Source organism: Eschrichtius robustus, chromosome 5, assembly GCF_028021215.1.
Source record: "Eschrichtius robustus isolate mEscRob2 chromosome 5, mEscRob2.pri, whole genome shotgun sequence".
In the NCBI taxonomy this organism is placed as follows: Eukaryota; Metazoa; Chordata; class Mammalia; order Artiodactyla; family Eschrichtiidae; genus Eschrichtius; species Eschrichtius robustus.
In genome coordinates, this window is record NC_090828.1 from 67,236,473 (window position 1) to 67,260,043 (window position 23,571).

Here is a 23,571-nt window from a genome sequence, read left to right on the forward strand (position 1 = left end):
TATTGTGTGCTTCAATATCCTTATAAGCCATGTTTTCCTAAGTATTTTAACTACATAGATATAATAGTATATAACCTTTGATTGAATTATCTTATGTAAGATGAATTTCACCTGTTCCTTGTGTCATATACAGACCAAATAATCCATAAATCTAAATTACATAGGCCTCACTTAAGTTTAAAATACTTTCCCAGATATTATTTCTCGTAAATGTTTTACCAAAAAGCAATACAAAATGACTATAAGTTTTACACTATTCTTTAAGGAGTCAGATTACTCACTCAGAAAAAGAATTCATCCTGTGCAAAGATAAAGTTTTCAGAAGGCTAGGGCAGGCCACAAGAGAGATTTTACAAAACTCTACATGTAAGGTGTAAGGTAATCTAAAAACCTAATTTTCAAACAGAAATTTGGAGGGTTTTTAATTGTAGTCATTTATGGTTGAATCAACTTTGTAAACTTATAAAATTTAGAAAAATATACAATATTAGAAAATGTGCATACTCAAGTAATTTAGTATGCAAAAGGATATTTTTGTACATACTCATATGCAGGGGATAGGTTACATTTTACCTTATGATAAAGAATAATGGGGATGTTTTTCCTTTCGTTCAATTTTATGTGTCTGCCAGTAGATGGCGGTACCATGTTGAGTGCTGTCGGCTTTTTTTTTTTTTTTTTCTCCTCAAAGCTGTTTTCTGATATATGTTGGGTACCACAGAGTGAATCTCAGAACAGGAAGCGGAGGCATAAGCAGAGAGGATTCTGGAAAGGTCTCTTTGTTTTCTTGTCCACAGAGAAAGCAAAGAAAAAAAAATTGTAGTTAATATGTAAACCTCTGTGGCCAAAAATCTGAACAACTGCAGGAGGCTCATTATACTCTAACCATCTTGGATGCGGGCTTTGTTATGCTGTGATCCATAAGGCTCTGTTTTATCAGGTAAGCTGGCAAATCATTTAATTATCTGAACCATGGAATCTAGCCACCAGATCATTTTTCTTATTTTAAAATTATCTTCATGCTTCTATTTTTAACCTAATGTTGTTTTAATGTAAATTACAGGAACCAAAGGCATCATCTGATGTGTAGACTGCTTACTACTCCTTTATCTCAAAGGAAATAGAGCCTCTGTCTAGAAATGGTGACTTATGGTACAGACTAGGCACTACTGAGCTTGTATTTTTGAAACATGTAGATGCTTATGATTCATTGTAGTCAGAGAAAATATTTTTTTATTACACAGAGCTAGCCTAATTGATATTGTGGTTGTACCTTATCTATTTAAATGTCCAGTGTGCCAAGTATTTTTTAAACATAAATGTATAGTGAAATTGGAACTGTCATTCTCGTGCTTTGGTCTTTTTTTTTTAACAGCTTTAGAGAGGCCATGCGTATAGGGAGTGATAACAATATAGAGGTATATAGCTGTTTGAAAAACATTATCATTTGTCTCTAAAATAACCTATTCTCACCAATACCAATCATTAAAATGAGATTTAACCTTCTAGTAATAAAATGATCCCTATATACTCCAGTATGTGTTGTTTCTTTATTTTAATATATACATTTTATATTAAATATTTACCATTCTATTTATTGATGTAAAGGGTATTGTACCTTCTATGAGTTGTCTCATAACCTTCATATATTTCTGTATTTTTTCTGTGTGTATTTAATACCTGGTTATTATTATTATTACTAATTATCAGGGAGAGCCACTTGGACAAAAAACAATTATTTACTTTATCTATAATCTGTATTTTCTGTAGTTTTCTTTAAAATATTTTATAAAATAATCATAAATATTTTATTCAGTTAGCAATCACATAGTTAGAACAGGAAATTATTGGCAGAAAATCTATAGGTATTAATTTAAAGAAGAGTTTTAAAAATCATCAAGCTTTTTAAAAAATACAACAGGTGGTGTAATGTAGCATATGAGGGCAAAGATAAAAGGCATACGTGCTTATAGGAATTTGCATGAAAACATTTCATCACAATCAGTCCAAGTAGTGAGTGCCCTGTGTGGAATAAAGACCTCTGATTTCAACCTGGGTTTCTAGTCAGTACTGGTCAAATCAGCCTAAAAACAGAACTTGAGGCCTCAGCTTTAAAAGCAACTGTAATCTCTAACGATATGGAAAAATATTGATTTCTCACCTAAGATTTTACCATGGGTAGCAATAATACTCCCCCTAAAAATGTTACAAAATAGCAGTTGCCTCAGAGAAAAGTCCTAGGTTTTATGTATTTCAGGAGATCTCCTACCATAGGATATAGAGAAAACTGTTTCTTTGAAAAGGGTTCCCAGAAATGGATGCTAATTGGCATGAGCGTATTGTACACTCCATGTTTCTTTGCAGGTGACTGAATATAACTTTGTTCTGTGTAAACACCAGAGCTGGCCTTTCTGAACTGTTTATATTTATGAATGGATGCTTATATTTTGGCCCTGATTATTAGCAATATTTGTATCGGTATAGTTGCAAGAATCTCTTAATTTTTGTCTGTATATGTAGTCACAATGTGAAGAACAAATGTATACAGAGTTCTTCACTAAATGTGCTCTTTGAAAATTTTTAGAAATCAAACCTGTTTTGATTAAATGATATATCAAATAAGTTTGGTATCTTATTCTTTTAAAGAACTAATAGTGACTTCATTTGTAAGGTCAAGAATAATAACTATAGTTTATTTGTGTGATAGAGAAAAATAGGTTGGACACTGAGCTGGAAGTCTTGATTTCTGATGCAAGTTCTGCTACTAATAAGCTTTGTCACCTCAGAAGAGATACCTGTAAAAGATGGGAATTGGAATCAAGGATATATAAGGACACTTTTCATTCTTAAAATTCTATGATTCTAATTTATCTGGATTTTCACCAATTTATTTCTCCGCTTAATTGTAATCTGATGCGTCTTTGACTTTTACTGAGTTGTTTGTTACCATTAATGGTGTGCTAAACATGAGGATAGAGAAATAGAGAGGTTTTAAAGGTCCTTGGCCAGCTTCTCTGTGGTGGAAACAACCAGAAAGCAACATGGACAAGTGGTTAAGAGAAAGGGCTGGCAGAATAAATCCTAGCTCCACTATTAACTGACAAAGATTGAAACTTTCTGAGCCTCTATTATATCACCTATAAAATAGGAAAGATGATGCCTATGTTGCAGGATTGTGTAAATAAATATTGTCTGTCCAGTGTTTATTATATATCCTGGGACATGATTAAATGCCCACCCTCCCCTCCTCCCCTGTTCCCCAACCCCTGACAAAAGGAACAGATATCATTTTAATACTGGTGATGGTAATGTATCTTCCACCACAACAGGAAGAATAGAGTGAAACTGCCAAGAAATTCTGTAGTTGAAAAGGGAATAATTCTCATCCTGGAAGCATGCCCTTGCTGAAACAACAACAACAAAAAATGTGTTCCCTATAATAATATCAATTAGTGTTAACATCTGGCCATTTCCTGGATTGTTTATAGAACTCTCATAGTACCTTCTAGAAGACTACTCTTTTGCCCAATGATATATTATCATGGACCCCACTTCAAAGGCTTGCTTCTTTTTAACAAAAATAGGGGCAAAAGACTTTATTTCACTTGTACCTTAATAGATACACCTATTAGACAAAAGGCTTTGTGAAGATTCACAGAGAAAATCTAGATTTCACCAAGAACCACATTTATATGCCAAATAATTTCTACTATGACCATGAAATTACAGAACCTGAATCCCAGAAATGATTGCATGTGTTGGCTATGCGATCAACTCACAAACTGTCTACTGTTTAAATCATATTGATGGTCCAATGAAAGGTGGAAAGTCAAACTGTGCCTGATGAAATTGTTGACATACGGCAAAATCCCTGCTTCCCTCCAAAGGGTTTCTCTACATACAGCTTCATGCTCTTGACAGCTGTGTGCTACTGGGATCTTGGGGAGCTAGAGCTGGGATGTCCTTTCAGCACCCCAGGCCTCCTAAGCCTTCCCTTCAACCACCCTGGGCCTCTTTAAACTGACTCAAATAACTGTGCTGTCAGTTTCATCTTCATGGCAGCCAAGATGACTTAATGGGCTCATGATTAGACAGATCTGAGACGGCCTTGAGTTTGAGAGTCTTAAAGACATGAGCGGAAGTTTTCTCAATCAGACAATGCTCTGCTTGGAATCTGTAACTAGTCCATCTCCCTGACTCTGGCTCACTCCCAGCTCTTCTGATTCCTTATTTTTAAGGGTTAAATGAAAGCACCCATGAGCGTAAGCATATAAAAACAAATACTTTTTTTCACCAAGGAATGAACATGTGACTAGATAGTGAAATTTCTTTGCATGGGTGGCTGTGCAGATTACTTTTTTCTCATCATCATTCATGTATAGGAACACCGTGAACTCACTGAAGGCTGGGAATTAATGTTTAATTTGTCATCTAAAAATATTCATTCCACCTTAATATTAATGGTTATTTTACCAGTTTTCCAAAACTATGAGGATTAATTTACCCACCTACCCCTGAAATATAGTTTAAGATATTAACAGTACACTTCTGTACTGGGGATCTGTTTTTAAATTTTTATTAACTTCAATCCTAAATTCTCTTTACTTCCACTTAAATTTTACCCATAAACACTTTTAATAGCAATTCAGTGTAGAACCTAGTATCCAAACGACTAGTTCTTGAGGTAGATTGTTCTTTGAGGTAGTTATAAAATTTGGGAAGGATAAAAGCCAATTTTATTGTCCCTTGGGTTGCAAGCTCACATATTTATCTTTGATTAGGAAGCTGCCTTTTCAGTTCAGCTTTACCTGATAATATTTTTCACACTGGGGTGAAGTTAACAGATTCTTTGGATGCATTTTAATGGGATATAACAAGCATAGATTTAAGAGCAGAATAATGTTAATTTTCTGTTAATTTTACTTGAAAAGAAGTTAATGAAGAAAATCTTGCTCTCTTGCTAAGCAAAGATGTGCTTTGCTCTGTGAACTGCCTGATGCGCATCAGCTCTTTGGATATCTGAAATTTGAATCTACATTCAGACATATGATTAGCCACAATAGAAGAGTTCTTTAAAATTTATATTCATACCTACTCAACTGGATAACAGAAGTTTTAATACGTATTTACTGAGTGATTCTTATAATACTACACCTCTTTTTTCCAGGGTTTGAAATGATAAAGGACCTTATAGAGAGAATATTAAAGAAATTTCTGCCCAAGATATATGAATAGAGAACAGCTGCAAAGTAACTTATAAGCATGCTTACAAATTAAATATACATATTAAACACAAATACAGTGCATATAACATATGTTAGGTGGTTGTATTAGGGAATTCTCAGGGGTTGTTTTAGTTCAGAGAAACCTTTTAAAAGTCTGGAGTTATTTCTGTAATAACTGAATTAGGTTTTCATCCTTTTGGAGACTGCATATAGGGAGCCCTGCATGTGATTAAGCTCTGAGGTGGAGGAAAGTGAAAGAAATGATGGTCCTTAAATTTTTAAACAGTGGTTTAATATTGCTTTATTCAATGGGTGATTTCAAAGATGGGAAGTCACTCTTTAAATAACTTCGGCCATTTTCTGCCAAGAAGCTAACTTTGGGGAATTTTAATCTCCTAATATTCAGAAGATACTTTATTCTTACTTGGGTTGTACAGAACATTTTGTCCTTTTCTTTTTCCAAGAGCTTGAACTGGAATAATTCATTAAATCCCAGTTCTTGCTGTTAAGTGACACTGTGCTTCTGAACCAGAACCCCAAATATTCTTGCACAGAGCTTATTAATAGGACACGTTTTATGGGCTCAAGCCTCTATTTGAGAACTGATGACCTGTCTGTTAGCTTCTCTTCGTCCTTGATGTTTTTGCTTGTGACATTTATTTTTCTCTTTATAGGTTACTTTTGCTGTACCCAAACAAAGTATTCTGATGAGATCAGGAGCATTCAGGGTGGTATGGCTGTAGACTAAACAAAGTATTCTAAGCAATTTCTTTTCATGGAACTTATATCATGGTTGGACATAACCTTAAGAATAAATTCTCCAAGAAATAAGCCCAAATTCCTACATGCGCAAAGCAGGTAAGAAAAATGAGTAAAGCTAGTCAGGCTGGGACTAAGGAACTCCATAGCCCATGTGCTTTCTAAAGAGGCACTAGGAGACTGTTGAATCAAATGATTTTTCCAATGAAGCTTAAAATCTAGATTTTTATGAGAAACCTCCCTCTTGTTAAATGTTGTCATCTACTTCAAATTATTTACAGTACTGGATAGATTCAACAAAGCATACCTACAGGCAGGATATGGCCAAGTATTTTTTTCCTTTTGCCAATCCAACCAGAAGTTTTACCAATGAAGGAAAATAAACTTCATGGAGAGGAAATGGCTTGACTGTATTTGGAGGAACTGCTACACTAGCGCTCAGATTTCTTGTCTGCTCCTCCAGGCTCAACCAACTGCCCACCATTTTTCTATCTCTTTCATTTCAAATCCTTGAATGTTCTACATATTCCCTCCCATATTTCTGTTTATACTGCTGCTAATTACATCACTGAACTTTGTCTTCATAGATCTTTTTTCTCCCCTTTTTTGTTGCTATTAATGCTCCCCTTGCTGTGGATATCTTGTTACTGATATGCTATTTGATGAGGTATGTGATATTCCCATTTCTGCACTGTTCTGAAATGATTGAAATTTGTAGGGCAAACATGTCCTTTAGCTATGAAAAGATAAAAATATTATTAATAGGATAGTTATATGTCCTTGAGTCCACATGGTCTCAAAGTTTTAAAATATCTTATTAAACTTTCTTTAATCATAGCCAATACTGATTACAGTTCAAGTAAATCCATTCTTAATATTATTTTTCAACAATTTTATTGGGCTCTATTATCAATCTTTATATACCTATAGCAAAAATTAAAGTATATTATTATATTAGCATTGGAAGAACAGACAAAAGTATTATTCACAAATATACTGCATTCTCTTTCATTGATATGAAACTTGGTAGTATTAGATAAGAATAAAAATCAAATACATGTGCCTAGAATGAGAACTTCTTGGCCGTTATGGAAAATCAGAAAGAAAAAGCAAAATGAAAAAATGAAAGAAATCAGATTTTTTAAACTTCCTAATAAAAATGACAGGAGAAAAAAAAAACAGTTGAAGGGGAATAGATATGCAAACATCTGAGAGAAAACGGAAAGAGGTAAAACATGATGAGCTTATTCAGAGTGGCCCACAGCTCTGGCTGCACATTGGAATCACCTGGGAAGCTTAAAAAAAGAGCAAAGCTGGCTCCACCTTAGGCCAATTCAATTAGATGCTCTGGGGCTAAGCCTGGGTATCCATGTTTGTTTAAAAGCTCTGCAAGCATAGTTCAAATAATGCAGCCAGGTTTGAAAAGCAATTGACTAAAGGAAGACAGAGAAAAATAAGAGAAGCTAATGAAAGCTTGGCCAGAGAAGTGAAAGACAACTGAGAAATGACTTTCAGAATAATTTCAAAATTCTAACAAGTGGGTGCGTGTTAAGTAAAAAGACTATGCAAATACTTAAAATTGCAAAAAATACATTCGTGTCCATTTCTCCCTTGGTTGAAAAGGGTGGTATTTATTCTATATGTTTAAGCAGTTTTATATTTCAAATTGTTAATTTCCTACCCTTACCTCTACTTGAAAGTTGACCCAGCTGCTGGTTATGGTATATTTTGCAAACTAACAATATAAACAATTGTGCACACTCAGAAATAAGCATCCATTAACTTCAATTTATACAACCAGAGATTTGCCCTCTTTTTATTTTGTACCTTATAAATTGCTCCTTTGAAAATTGTCTTAAAATCAAATAAGAGTGTCCATTGAAAGATACTCTTTGAATGTCCAGGTCATTCAGCTGGAAACAAAACATTGATTTGTAATTATTGAAACTTAAATTGTGGCAGACTTAGAGGAGAAGCAGATATGTAAACCAACAAATTTTTTAAAGCCAAAATTCACTTAAAAATGTATTTTCAGAAAGTGGCATTTCTGAGGGAGAAATGAATTAACCTAATAGCTAAGTGGAATTAATAATGAATTGAGTTTCCAAAAAGGAATTCCATTACTAAGTTGAGTCTGCCTTTTCAACTCTTTAAGGAGACATTTGCTGGGTTAACACCACAGTTGCTTTTCCATGTTGATTTCCCACAGTCCTTTCTGCGACTAGGGAGAGACTGTGGTAGCCCCTACTAAAACAATCCTCTACATCCTTCAGAGCAGATTATATCCTAAAGTCTTTCCTCTGGAGGAACGTCCTTTAATATTACTACCGAACTATGCTTTCTTCATGACCTCTACCATTCTGTCAACCAGGTCACCACAATTATCACTATGTATGAAAGATCTGTTAAATCTCAGGATGAGAATATACATATTGTGAATCAGGAGGCTGGTGATTGCATGGTGAACAGAAGTAATACTATATTATGTTTGAGGCTAAGTTTATGATGGATGTCTATGAAATGGTGCTTGGGTTCTCAAACTGGGATTGGATCACTGACTTTCAAAAAAATTACATCCTAGCTTTATACACAAAGTACTTTGGTAGTCTACAATGAAAATATAAGTAACAAACCAGTAAAATACTAATAAGAATGAAAGCCTGAACCAAAAAGAATGTTTTTTGATGAAGGATCACCTTAATTTAGTCAGTGTAGAGAGCAAAAAATTTACTGTTGATTAAAGCATTCCCTCCACCAACACAGTGAAAACTGTGAGAACTAACTTGATTCTTTGGGGAAAAGAATTCCAACTTGTAATTCAAAAGCATTAAGTATATTTTGCAAAGGGAAAAGGTAATGCTTAGGCGTAAATGAAAAGTGGCGGAGCACATCCAAATCATGATGCAGATCTCTATGCAAATTAGCACAAGAGTTAAAATACACCACGGAAACCACAATAGCGAGCTCTCTCATACATTTGTTAGATTTGTTTACTCTGTCCCAAAATTATCCTGAGTCTTTGTAAGACACATTTCTTTTAAATATCCATTAAGTGTACTATAATGGTGCTACGTTTCAAACAACACTCTGTGAGACCAATTTAACCATAAAATAATACTCATTTTTTCCAACAATCCATATCCCTCAGGAAAGCTAAATTTGGGGAATTTTATGCATGACAAAATATTTTCTATTTATTCTCTTAATTTCTTCCTGAACAAAAATTTGAAAACTAAATATCTAAGACATAAAAAGGCAGACTTGATTTGGAAACTCTTTGAACTTTTTTTTTCTCCAACATTTGATAGATATTTTATTCTTTCTATGATTTTTTAAAATTAAAGTATAGTTGATTTACAGTGTTGTGTTAGTTTCTGGTGTAGAGCAAAGTAACTCATTTTTATATATATATGTATGAATGTATATATATATTTTTTTCATATTCTTTTCCATTATAGATTATTACAAGATATTGAATATAGTTCCCTGTGCTATACAGTAGGACTTTGTTAGTTTATCTATTTTATATATAGTAGTTTGTATTTGCAAACTCCTAAATTTATCCCTCCCTCCCCTTTCCCCTTTGGTAACTATAAGTTTGTTTTCTATGTCTGTGAACTTTCTAATCAAGTTTTTGGTAAACCTAGAAATGCCCTACAAAAATAAAGTCTATTAAATTTTTTTAAAAGGGGAAAGACACTTGAAGAATAACTGAATTCAGTGCTCAACTTTGCACAGGCAATTTGATCAGAATCCTAAATTATCCATGTCCTTGAGGAGTTAGTTCAGGTTGCACACATGGAACATTGTAGAAATACCACAAATTCCAGTTCTGTCCTTCCTAGCATCTTCTCTATTCAGCTCTTACTTTTCTCCTCATGATTGCTGCCCTCTCTAGTCGTGGTCTTACTTGCTACATCCTCCATCCTGGGAAGGGCCAGATAGGCTATGCCTGTCTTTTCTCTAATTAGCATATTGGTTGCTGCAATCTGTCAGAAATAAAGTTTTGCATCAAATGTAATTTTCTCTTACCTGTGGCATCCTGGCTTTCCTTTAGCCTCAAAAGAATTGAGCACTGAACAACATCCCTCCTGCCTTTCCATGCAGAGACCCTTCACTGTGTGTTCCCGCTGCAATAAGTGGCAACATCTACACCTAAATCAGGGCAGTACACACAGGCCCCTGCTCTATTTTGGTGCCAGTGATGTGCTAAATGGCTAAAGGAAAAACATAGACTCTCTGAGTCCTGAATTCAGATCCTAGGGACGATATTTTCAGTTTCTTTAGTGACTGGTCATATTTCACTGAAAACTAGACTTCAAGTTTTGTAATTTTTTTTTTTTAATTATTATTTGTATAGAATTTCTCAGATGAGAAGATTTTTGATATTACCAATTTCATGAAGAAATCATGTATACAGAATTGAATATCTAAAGCTAGAAAGGATTCAAGGGATAGTTCTTTTCAGAAACCAACTCTCTGGCTATGCTCTTCGCAAGCCATTCATAGTGTTGACTCATCAAAAAACATAGTTTAAATTTGAGCAAGCACATAGTTCACTGAAATATTCTGAATATGAAGGCAGACTTTAATAGGTATAACACAGCCAACTCCAGTTACATCACTAGTCCAATATTCAATGACCCTTTTTGTTCAGAGTATAAGGCGACTGCTATACCCTTAGATAATTGTCTCTCAGAAGGGATGAATGTTGGAATACACCGAGTGCAGAGTCCCTGCGCTTCTGAGATAAAAGAGGCACTACAAATCAACTAGTCACTTTCCCCTACTCCCTCTCTATAACGGATGTGGACACTCAACAACAAAGACACTGAGTGTTCAATATGTCACAGCAAGTGATGTCAAAGATAAGCCTAGAAAACAGGTTACCTGAATCGCAGGTACATTCCCCTCTTTCTGTTTTCCTCCCTCTCTTCCTTATCTTTTCATTAAACCCTGTTTCTAAAAGGATGGGGCAGGGCATGCTTTTCCATTATGTTACACTGTCTTCTGCAGCACCACCTCAGGGTAATCAACTCCACAGCATTATAACCATCTAGCTAGGGGAAATGCTTAACACAGAAGCCACTCAGGTGGCTGGGTTCTGGCTGGTGAAGAATCACGTGACAGCCGAACTGCAGCCCCACCTAAATCAGTCTGTGCTCCGGTGGAGTTTACCACTAGCACTAATCTGAGAGCAGATTTTACAGCTTCCCTGCTCCAGGCTAGATAAAGCTCAATCCTCTGTATTTTAAGCCTCAAAGGAGTGCAGGTAACATGTGAAGTAAGCACCACCATTTTGAAGTAATGCAAGTTGTACCTCAAGTTCCCTCAGGTTGCCAAGTGAAAAAGGCAATCAACTCTTAACGCTCTTGATTACAGTAAATAAACAGTCTGTGGTTGCTTGGAAAGAAACTGGCTAAAGCACAAGTCACCAGCAAGCAGTAGGTGAGACGTGGCTGAGGGCAACTCAGAGGGCTCTCTATTATGGCTGAAGCAAAACTGATGTTACGATAGGAATATGGATCAAGGATTGTTTATTGGGCTGAGAACTTTGCTTTCTATTTTCCATGATGCCAATTTACTTCAAAATAGAAAGCCTCCTATAATTCTGGTTATATTCTGATTTAAATGTGGTTTCTGCTCCAGAAACACGTGCATGCATTACACACACACACACACACACACAAAGCTCACATTTGTTTCTCAGCCCAAAATCCTAGGAATTAAGAACAAAAACAACAATCTGACCAAGTAAAACAGGAAAATTATCAATCCAGAGAGAGCCTGCCCCTCCCTTTTAGAGCATCTCACAACAAGGGATTGCCCCCTTTCTTAATTCACGCATTTGTTTATGGGTTTGATCACTTGGTGGAGGGTGAAGGAATAGGGGAAAGGCATACACTAGACAAGCACTAGCCAATATAAATATAATGAGACACATATGTACTTTGAAAATTTCTAGATGCTAACATAAAAAAAGACAAAGAAACAAGTGAAATTAATGTTCCTAATGCTTTTTTTTCAAATAAATTTATTTATATATTTATTTTTGGCTGTGTTGGGTCTTCGTTGCTGCGCACAGGCTTTCTTTTTGTTGCGGCAAGCGGGGGCTACTCTTCATTGCAGTGCGTGGGCTTCTCATTGCAGTGGCTTCTCTTGTTGCGGAGCACGGGCTCTAGGCGTGCGGGCTTCAGTAGTTGTGGCTCGCGGGCTCTAGAGCGCAGGCTCAGTACTTGTGGCGCACGGGCTTAGTTGCTCCGCGGCATGTGGGATCTTCCCAGATCAGGGCTCAAACCCGTGACCCCTGCATTGGCAGGCAGATTCTTAACCATTGCGCCACTGGGGAAGCCCACTAATGCTTTTTTTTAAGCCAATATACCCAAAATATTATTTCTGATTTGGCACTAGCGACATTTTTAGTGCTCAATTCTTACATGTGACCAGGGCTTGGACAGGGTATTTGCAGAATTTGTTTTAGGTAATTATATTCAACAGATATCTAATAATGTCCTGCTCACTATGGTAGGTAAGCAATAAAATCCTTATCCTCAAGGAATTTAAAATGTAGAAGCAATAAGACACATCCTTAATAAAAGCAGAAGCCAGAATATTATAATTATTATATGAATTTTTAAAGCAATATGTGCATGTTGTTGGAGTTCAGAGGAAGGCAAAGTCACTTCTGACTCAGAATTTGGGTATGATGAGCCTTGGAGTATAGGTAGGATTTTTTTTTTTTTTTTAATTGCAGTATAGTTGCTTTACACTGCTGTGTCAGTTTCTGCTGTACAGCAAAGTGAATCAGCCATACATATACATATATCCCCTCTGTTTTGGATTTCCTTCCCGTTTAAGTCACCATAGAGCACTGAGTAGAGTTCCCTGTGCTATACAGTAGGTTCTCCATAGCTATCTACTTTATACATGGTAGTGTATATATGTCAATCCCAGTCTCCCAATTCATCCCACCCACCCCCTTCCCCCTTGGTATCCATACATTTGTTGTCTACGTCTGTGTCTCTATTTCTGCTTTGCAAATAAGATCATCTTCACCATTTTCCTAGATTCCACATATATGCATTAATATATATTTGTTTTTCTCTGACTTATTTCACTCTGTATGACAGTCTCTAGGTCCATCCACGTCTCTGCCAATGATACAATTTCGTTCCTTTTTACAGCTGAGTAATATTCCATTGTATATATGTAACACATCTTCTTTATCCATTCATCTGTTGATGGACATTTAGGTTGCTTCCATGTCCTGACTATTGCATTGGGTTGGCCAAAAAGTTCATTCGGGTTTTCCTTAACACCTTATGGAAAAACCCAAATGAACGTTTTGGCCAACCCATAAATAGTGTTGCAATGAACATTGGAGTGCATGTGTCTTTTTGAATTATGGTTTTCTCAGGGTATGTGCCCAGTAGTGGGATTGATGGGTCATATGGTAGTTCTATTTTTAGTTGTTTAAGGAACCTCCATACTGTTCTCCATAGTGGTTGTATCAACTTACATTCCCACCAACAGTGCAAGAGGGTGCCCTTTTCTCCACACCCTCTCCAGCATTTATTGTTTGTAGATTTTTTCATGATGGCCATTCTAACTGGTGCGAGGTGATACCTCATTGTAGTTTTGATCTTCATTTCTCTAATAATTGGTGATGTTGAGCATCTTTTCATGTGTTTGTTGGCCATCTGTATGTCTTCTTTGGAGGTGAATGATATTTCAGGCAGAGGGGATGTTTTTAAAAGCCAGAGGCCAGAGACTGGGGGCTTTCAGGGAATGGCAACTAGATCCGTTTGACTATGGAGGAGCATACATGTAAGATGAAGCTGGAGAAGCAGGTTAGTAAAATATTTTTTAGAGAGAGTCTCTGATTATTACTTTTTCTAAAGAAAAAAAGACACTGGATTTGGTGGCATGATTTACTAGCCATGTGACCTTGGACATGTTACTTATCCTCTCTGAACCCTATTATTTCCTTACCTACAAAATGAGGACAATAATCACCATTATCTCATAGGGTTATTGTGAAGATAAAATGAGCTAATCAATGCCTGGCACAGAACAAGTGCTTAGTCAGTGTTCTCTATTATCACCACTATTACTTCTCTAAGATATTTTGAAATGGGAAATTCTTTGAGTAAAACATTCAGTCCTCAATTTGCTTTGTTTTAAAGAGAGTCTGGTAAACTTAACTTACTTAGTCAATTATCTTTGAGGTAAACAGGAACTGAATGTATGTATTTTGGTCTAGATTAAATAGGACTACATAATTCAGAAATATTGTGCCTATAGAGAATTCAGCTTTTGTTGTTCTTTTATGTGTTATCATCTTCATGGCTGTATGATACAAAACTGAGTTACTTTATTTACCTAACCAATCCCCTATTAGTAGATATTTCAGTTTTTTCCCAGACTTTGCTGTTATAAAACATGCTGCCTTAAATAGAATACAAGACTTTCTAAAGAGTACTTGTAGGCTGAACTTCTAAATAGTAAGTCTAAGTAAAAACTTTAAATTTTTTTGAGAAACTAAAATTAAATAATTCATTTATTCAGAAAATGTCTGTTGAGCACCCAGTATGTGCTATGCACTGTTCTATGCACTTGGGATTCATTGGTGAACAAAATGGACCAAAAAAGGCAAATATTCCAGCCCCTGTAAGTCTTATGTTCTACCTAGGAGAAATAGAAAATGAACAATAAACATTATAACTAAGTAAATTACATAGTACATAATAAGGTGATAAGTGCTTTGGAAACAATAAAGTGGGATAAGCAGCTGGAGGGGAAGCACAGTAGGTCTCTCTGAAAAGGTAAACTTTTGACCAAGACTTGAAGAAATGAGGAAGTTAGGCCAACTAGAGGAAAGAACACTCATGGGGGAGAGGGAACAGTATATGTGTGTTTGGTAGGTGCAGAGGACAGCCAGAAGCCAATTTGGTTAGGGAGGAGTGAGAAAGGAGGAGAGCACAAGATGAGTTCAGCTAGGTAACTGGAATGCCACATCATAAGATCTGAGAGGCAATTGTAAGGAGTTTGGCCTTTTCTCTGGGTGGCTCCTATAGGCTCCTGCACAGAGGAATAACTTATTTGCTTTCTGCTTTTCCCAAATCACTCTGACTGCTGGGTGAAAATAGGCTATGTGGGAATCAGGCTGGAAGCAGGGAGATGGTTAGGAAGCTATTGCAGGCTTCTGTGAAATACTGCCATAAATCATTTCAAGGTTCCAGGTTCAGAAGAATTACACCACAGGACATTAAACAAATGAACAAATGAGACTGAAGAAGCTATGACTGTCATCATTGAGAAATCATAAAAATGAGAGCAGTATGACTGGTACATATGTTTCTAACTTCAAAACAAACAAACAAACAAACAAAAAAGCACTTCTGGAGTCTACAAGCCAGTCGTTGTCAAAATGTGATTCCTAGGCCAGCATCATCAGCATCCTCTGTGCACTTACTAGAAACGCAGAATTTGGGGCTTCACCCATATCTACAGAATCAGCAACTCTGGGGTGGGGCCTGGCAAGCTGTGTTTTAATAAAAGCCCTACAGGTGATTCTGATGCTAAATTTTGAGGACCACTGCTATAAACTCTAATGGTGAAAACTAGATGGACTGAAAGATCCTTTTCAATTTTGGGATACTGAGCTTCCAAGCTCAGTGTTTAACATTTATTTTCATGGTAAAATTAAGTATAGTCCTTGAGAAAAATGATTTGTTTATAAGAAGCATAGACTCATGATTAAGAACAAATAAGTCTTTTAAATCATGTATTTAGAGAAATTTAACTTTCATTTATTATATTCCATCTCTTTATAAAAAAGTGAAGTGAAGTGGTATATTATTTTTTCAAAATCCACATGCATTAGGCAGTTGAAGACAAGGAAAATGGAGAAAGTGTAGATGATAGACCTGTTAAAGACTGTGCATTAATGAAGTTACTGGTTTAGAATGTACATTTAGCTCTGAGCCTCCTGGGCTCAACATTTTTAGAGTAAGGCAGAAATGAATTTAATACAACTCAAAGAAGGAAATCCCAGGTATTAAGTTAACCTAACCTAGACCCCCATTTAGTCTTCTAATGGTCAAATTTGCTCCAGGAGAATCTCTGGAGTACACAGAGAAGTAGATGCATGGTTTTGCTTCCTAGACAAATTTCCAGTTTTTCACTTCACAGTATCTTGGTGATTTGACCATGTGAAGTTATTTCCTTGATAAGAGTCTCAAGACTTAAAACCAAATGAGCAGCTGGTAGGATAGGGCTATTACAGACATTGGAGAGCCAACCAGTGATCCCATTCAGATGGAAGGCTGCCCTTTCCCCATGGGGAAACGCTGCCAGGGACCTGCTGGCAAAATCTGTGAGCTACTCAGTGAGCAGCTTTGGATTTGCTTCAGCCCTTGCACAAAGAGCTAAGTCCCAGAATTTTCCAGCCTAATGCCTGCCAGAAATGGTTTTGATCTGGAAAATTCTGAAGCAGGTACATCACGTCAGCATAAAGGAAGATAAAATGGATTGAAAGGAAAGAAAATGGCATAAGTGGCCAAAAATAGCTAAAGGAGAAACTAAAGAGGCAAAATAATGGTTAAAAACAATGGAGCTGGAGTAAGACAAAAATTAAATGAACACTGGACTTTAAAGATATTAAATGATAAATCAATTGTTAGGATAAACTAACACAAAAGGAAATATAAATAAACTTATCTCTACAAAATACATTTGTTGGCATTAGTATTACAATTATTAATAGTAAAAATAGAAATGAGTTAACAAAAATAAAATTAAAGCAACTTTGTCCAAAGTTCCTCAGCTGGTGACACCTACCCTTTTCAGAGTAAAGCTTCTATTACACTCTTTGAACAAGCACTTCCTCATTTGTGGTATAAAGAACTTCCCCTTAATTTTCAAACTGCTAAAATTCTATTAAGGTAATTTCAAAGGTAGGCTATCCATTTTGGGGGGATCTCCAGGTCCAATACTTGTATTAAATAATCTGAAAGTATAGTTTCTGAATCATCTTATCTCATCACCATCTTAATGGAATTCACTGAGCTTAACTAATTTTAGCCATCAGTAGAAGTCTTATTTGATTAAACCTTGTATGGGTCTTCTGTGAAATTAAATTTAAGACATCTGCTAAGCATGTTACCTAGTGTCCCTTATGATAACAAAACTTCCCTCAGTTTAGTTCTCAGAGAAAGTATGTCTTTTTATACATAGCTTTTAAGAATTGTTTTTGGTTTTGTTTCCTAAAATAAAATCAAATACATGTGATCCAGTGTGCTTCCACTTTTTCTTACCTACTGGGAACAACAGAGCTAAATGCCGGCCTTGATTGTATAAAGTGACCATCTCATATTCATAGTAATCTCTACTCTTTTCCTTCAGGGCAAACTTCTTTACTTGTAATCCATGTGCCATCTCCACCAAATTCATTTAAGGAGCTAGATTAAAATGTAGTTCCCTGCGCCTTGCCCTAGACCAACTTTTTCAGAATCTCCAGGGGTTGAACCCAGAAATCTGCAACTTTAACAAGTAGTCCAAATGATTCTTATGCTCACTGAAGTTCAGAACTGATTTAAAGAGTCCTCATTCTCCTCTTAACTCACGTAGTCCAATTTTATCTTACGATTAATCTACAAGCCATGGTCTACTTTGACAGGTGAGTGAGATAGAGATCTTATTAGGACATAATACAACTTACAGTATGAGGCCTAAATTGGAGCATGAGGCCATATGCAGAAATCACTATTTCCCATGTGTACTTGAGACTGAAAAACTCTCTCGCATTTGGAGCCCAGGCCACGAGATATATTTTCTCTGACCCGTGAATCAGTGATTTTCATAAGGGAAGGTTAAAGAAAGAGAACTCAAGCTGGCATGCTTTCTCAAACTCCACTCTTCTGTTCCTCTTTAATTTCTTAGTTCCTCTTTGATATTCAGCCCTCCCTACCTCACCCCCTTCCTTGTCCTCAGAGAAAAGACTGCAAATACTTTGGAATATATAAATTGATATTTTGGTTATTTAATGTCACACTCATTATATTTCAGGCTGGAGATCAAGGTATTTAAAACCCAGTTATTTATGTGCTGTGAAGGAGAGAAGTAGCATTTATTAAGCTGTGGCTGTGAAGTAGAGGGAACTAACATTTATTTAAGGACTATAAATTTATTTAACAATTTAATGGTTCAAGCTCTGATGCACGGATCTGTCTGATGGGTATTATTAATGTAATAATAGCTATAATACTATTATTACTATTATTGCTACTTCTATTACTACTAAAACCTCCAGCTTTTAAGGAAAATCTACTTTATACCAGCTATTGTACAAGTGACTTTACATGCATGTGTGTGTGTGCACACGCATGTGTGTGTGAGATCATTTAATTCTAACAACAACCCTCTTTCACTGTGTATGATAATCTCCATTAACAGATGGGAAACTAAAAATTGGATTGGTTAGGTAACACATTCAATGTCAAACAGCCAGCAAGTGGCAGAGCCAGGTCTGTGTTGTTACCAAGTGAAAGGTAAGAGAGGAGAGGCAGAGGCCAGATCATAAAGGCACCAGCACACCTTGCTAAAGTGATGATAAGTCACTGAGAACCACTGACAAATTTTAATAAGGGTAAAATGCATGTTTTAGAAAGATCACTCTGATGACAGATTAAAGATTGGTAGCTTAGGAATGAGCTCTCATCTGAAAACAAAGATTGTAAAAGACTGTGTATTAAATAAAAAGGTGACATTTAATGGTTTTTTGTCATAGTAAATTGTAAAAGGAGATTTGTTAGTGAGGATTCAGACCAGTTTGACTCGTAAGCTTTGTATTACTGAAATATTTTTTAAAATATCGATTGCTGATTTAAAAATTACATATATTTTCCTTTTAAAAATCCTGGTTTAACTGGGCTTAGCCATTGCCAATGGTTATAGCTGGAAGGAATATGACATCAGATATTATACCTAGGTTTAACATGCTGGTTTTTTCACCCCTGCTTATCTAAAATTTATTCTTAGAAGCCACTGAATAAAGTTTATTGGTCTTATCTTAGTCAGCCAATCAAATGGGGTTTTAGGTGGAGAGGAAAAGGAGCTGAAAAGGAACTGGAATAATAACCCACAACATCCACGTGGACCACAAGCTCCACTGGTCTACCTCTTTGACCTTTCTGGTATTTGAAGAAAAGAAACAAAGGAGAAGTAAAGAGGGGAGAGGAAGGAAGGAAGTAGGAGGTGAAGAACAGGAAGATGCTCTAGAGCTCCAGCCTGGCTTCAGAAGGGGTGACTGAATCAGGGCTGCCAATGACGGATAGTGAGCCCCGCGCCCACCCTAGGATCCTGACAGTGGCTCCAGGCTCCATCCTTCCTTGAGCACACAAGGGCATGCTTCTCACACAGGTCAAACAACCTGTTTTGTGTCAATCCTGCTTCCTTGATCTAGGACTATAAGTAAACAAAATACAAAAACCCAGACCTAGAACCAGAGCACCCACATCAATCCAAATGCCAAAGATGCTGGACTCACTTCACCTGTGTTCTCTTTCTACACAGATCATGGAGCAAGAAAGCTTATGTCAAGCCACATCAGAATTCATCAGGGATGAGATACCTGTCAAGGATTTGCGGTAGAGTGGCTTACTGGAATAAAAACGCAGAATCTCTTGTAACAATAGTGTAAGAACAAATGAGATAATTCCCAGAAGCGGCCTGGAGCTTTTCCAGAAAAAGGTGCTGTGACTATCTAAGGTACCTAAACTGCTAATGGGTATAAATCTGTGTTTGTGGAAGGTAAACTAAAATCTTTATTAGCTAACAGCGGTAGCAGTTTCAGGACAAAAAGAAGGTAGAAGAGTGATTTCCTGCCGCTTTGCTAGTTTGTTCCTCCAAAGAGAAAAACACTTAGAGACATGGCAGAGATGACCTCAGGGAGTGGAATGATGATAAAGGCTATTGATGTAAGAAAGAGAAACTAACCCAGCTTTTTATTTATTTTTCTTTCAAAAGAGACATTCATCCTGTGTATTACCTAGGATTGTATTTACTTGAATTTTATTATATTTATTTGGTAGTTGGTTCCATAGTTCACCTCTCTGTATAGGATAAAGGACAACAAAACATGTGGTCAGAAGTTGATTATAAGCTGGTTTCTGGACTGGCCAGGTTTTTGAACCTACTGAGGAGTGTTTATTTATTTGGTGTATCAGCTGCAACTAACTAAAAAATCTGTCTAAAATTATCTAAGTCAAGAAGGATGTTTATCGAACATAACAAGCGGTGCAGAGGTTGTTTGGGTCCAAGAGCTGAGTGATCCATCAAGAGCCCAGGGGTAGATCTGTCTCTGTGATCTGCCACCCGAAGTCTGTCAGCTTTGCCCTCACAATGGCATCCATTCCGGTTGTAAGTGCCTGCAGTAGTGCCATGTATCATACCCTGATGCTAAGGTCCAGGGGACAGAGAATTCTGTCTCCTCCTCGGTCTCTTTCTTTTGAGTGAAGAAATCTTTTACAAACACCCACTTGGCAGACTTCCCCTCATCTTTTATTAGCCAGAATTGGACCAAATGCCTAATCCTTAACCAATGATTGGCAAGGGGCTTGGAGGAGGTGTCAAAGTGGAATGGTCACTGGGGAGATGAACACAAAATTTGCTTCAGTTTGCAAACATACAGTAGAAAAACTCAGGAGCTGATGAAACCAATGATGCTGATATATCTATTACAATGTTGGCTTAATTATTGTTATTAGCTAGCAGTTGTCTCTCTGAGCTTATAGCTGTCTGATAAAGATAAAGTCACAGGGAACTTCATCTCCTAGAAGATAATTATTATTTCCAAGACAAAAGTTGTTCTGAAGACAGAGATGACTTGTGCTTTCACACTCAGCTATTTTTTTCAGAGGCATGACATTAAGTCCAGGTAGAGAAAGGTAAAAATAGTTTTTTTATTAAACAGTTAGTAAATCAATAATTATATTTGTGTACGGACAATCATGTGTTTAGCTAACAGGAAAGGAACAATGGTAGAGAAAGTCTAGATTTCATTTGTATTTGGCCATGGCATAGTGATATCCATACTACAGTTACTTTCTCAGTAGGTTTGTCCAAACCAATAGTAATACTGAATTCCTTGACATCACACTAAGAACAAGAGGTACATTACACAGAAGAAGAAGCTAGCCTAAGCATTTAATTTACCTTTAAATAATTCCAAAATGCTTAACATACGTGTGAGCAGGTATCTATTAGATGGTGGTTTTATTAATTCATTCCTGCTTGTTTTGTATTCTACTTTAAAACAAAGGTGAGGACTATATTGCTATATTTCTTAGGCTGCACCACCCCGTTCCTAACACGGGGCTCTATACATAATAACCTCCTAATAAGGTAGCTGACTCATCCTAATTCCATTTCTGAAAACATGAACTAAAATTCTTCTCATTTTGCAGGCTTGGGGCCCAGCTTTTCCTAAACTATCTGAGTTCAAATCCTGACTCCTTATTACTTTTGTAACTTGGACAAGTTATCTAACCTACCTGCACCTAGGTTTTTTGATCTGTAAAATGGGAATAATAATAATAGTACTAATCTCATAAGATTAAAATGACAATTAAATGAGTTAGTGTGCATAAATTAAATGACAGAGTGTCTGAGACATAGTAATCATTCAACAGAGGTTTATCTATTATTATTATTTAATCCTCAAAGCCACCTGGTTAGGTAGGCACACCAACAAAGTATTATTTCAAAACTCTTTTAAAACATCGAAAATAACATTTTATTCTGCCTTGGCGAGTGTCCAGTGGTTATTATTATAATGTGCTGAATGCTGTGTGTATGTCTTTGATAAAATATGCTCTTGGTCACACATGCTACCTGAGGATATATAGCAAATACTAGACAATCATTAGCCCTAAATGAAAATTCCTTTGGAAAAAATTAATAACTTTCTTTAGTAGGACAGTAGTTAATTGGTCCACTTTGTCTTCTAGATTATACTCTTCCTATAATAGTCTCTTGTTGATACCAAGAAAACACAGACAGCAACCTTTCCTTAGTAATGGACCCAGTCTTTCCCTGACAACTCCCTCCCTTGTCATCAAGAACATGAAAATACATTTGGATGGGTTTTTTTCCCCTGATCTCTCAAGTTGCATGACACAGAGCAACTTTCCATCCTTGAAGATGGCAAACTTAGAGCCTCTGACATAATTTTCTTTCCATGGGAATAGACCAGAACTAATCGATTTTGTCTGTAACATAATTATAAAAATCCCTACAGAGAGAGAGGCTATTGATACTAACAGGCTATAGACCAATACAATTCAACAAACTGTCTTCTGTTCTGGAAAATCAGGCAAGACGAGAATTCACGGGCTAAATGACTAATGGAAAAAATACTTTGTCTTTGCCGCAATAATGCCACAGCATATCCCAAATATTTACTGTGCCACTTTTCTTAGATTCTGATTCATTAACAATTATTAGTTTTATATTCATTTCATTTATTGGTTTCATATCGTTTCAGCAGCTTATGTTTGTATCATAGCATACAGATATGTGAGCCTGGAAAACAGAACTGAGGTATACAAATCAATTTTTCTGTAGTTATTTATATACAGCTTAGATCTTTAATATCAAATCACACAATAGTAAGATTCAAGATAAAAAATGTCAACAACAGTAGGAAAAATCCGTCAAGAACAGACTGTGTGGAAAATGTTTTGCCTCAGAGCAACAATTTGTGTTTGTCAATAGACACTTCAGTGAAGATTACTTTGCTTCTCTGCGCCTGTTCCTCATTTATTTTAAAGGCAGGAAGTTCGACTAATTGTCAAATCCAATGCATGCCTTTTAATTAGCATCTTGGAAATTCCTCTTTTGGCATCCATATAACTCTTCTAATTTCATTGTCTAATATCCTCTGTGTTCCCTCTCCTTAAAATTGGTAGTCACAAGAGTCCTGCTCTTCATCTTCCAATTTTTTCCTAAATAATGTACTGCATATTCTTCAGTTTCAACTCGTGACTGCTTAATCAACATTTTCCCAGCCCAGGCAGCTTTCTTGAGTCTCAGACCCATATTTTAATTACACATCCAGTTGTCTCACAGGCATCTGAAACTAAATAAAACTCAAGCAGAATTTATTACTGTGCCCTATAAACCTTCTCCATGTCTCGGTTGGGTTAAATCTGTGGCTTAAACCAGAAATCTGGAAATGAACTTAACCCCATAACTCTTCTTCACCCTATCAAATCATCACAAAATCTTATTGGTCTTCTCTTCCTAATTGTGCCTTGAGTACAGTCCTCGGGCCATGGTTTGTTTTCTCTCTAACTTATTGACTGCCTACTATTTTCCAGGCACCTGCTCACCTTTAGATGCATTTTCTCATTTAAAGGTCACATTAACTCTATGAAGTATGTGCTATCACTGCTATCATTATCTTCACTATGTAGATTGGGAAACTGAAGATTATGAAGGATAAAAAAAAATTATCCAAGGTCACATTGCTAGAATGTAGCAGAGCCAGGACTTGAATGCAGTCCTAATTGCCAAGTCCATGCCC

General features: G+C 36.3%; 1 protein-coding gene across 1 annotated transcript in view; it reads left to right on the forward strand.

Moving 5' to 3' along the window:
• The first annotated feature begins 734 nt into the window (after positions 1-734).
• LOC137765338 (sodium channel protein type 3 subunit alpha-like) overlaps positions 735-23,571 on the forward strand; it is a 112,974-nt gene continuing 90,137 nt past the window's right edge. The window contains exons 1-3 of the mRNA XM_068544980.1: positions 735-940; positions 5,900-6,083; positions 19,560-19,754. The gene's annotated coding sequence lies outside the window, so the exon portion shown is untranslated. The remainder of the gene's footprint in view (positions 941-5,899; positions 6,084-19,559; positions 19,755-23,571) is intronic.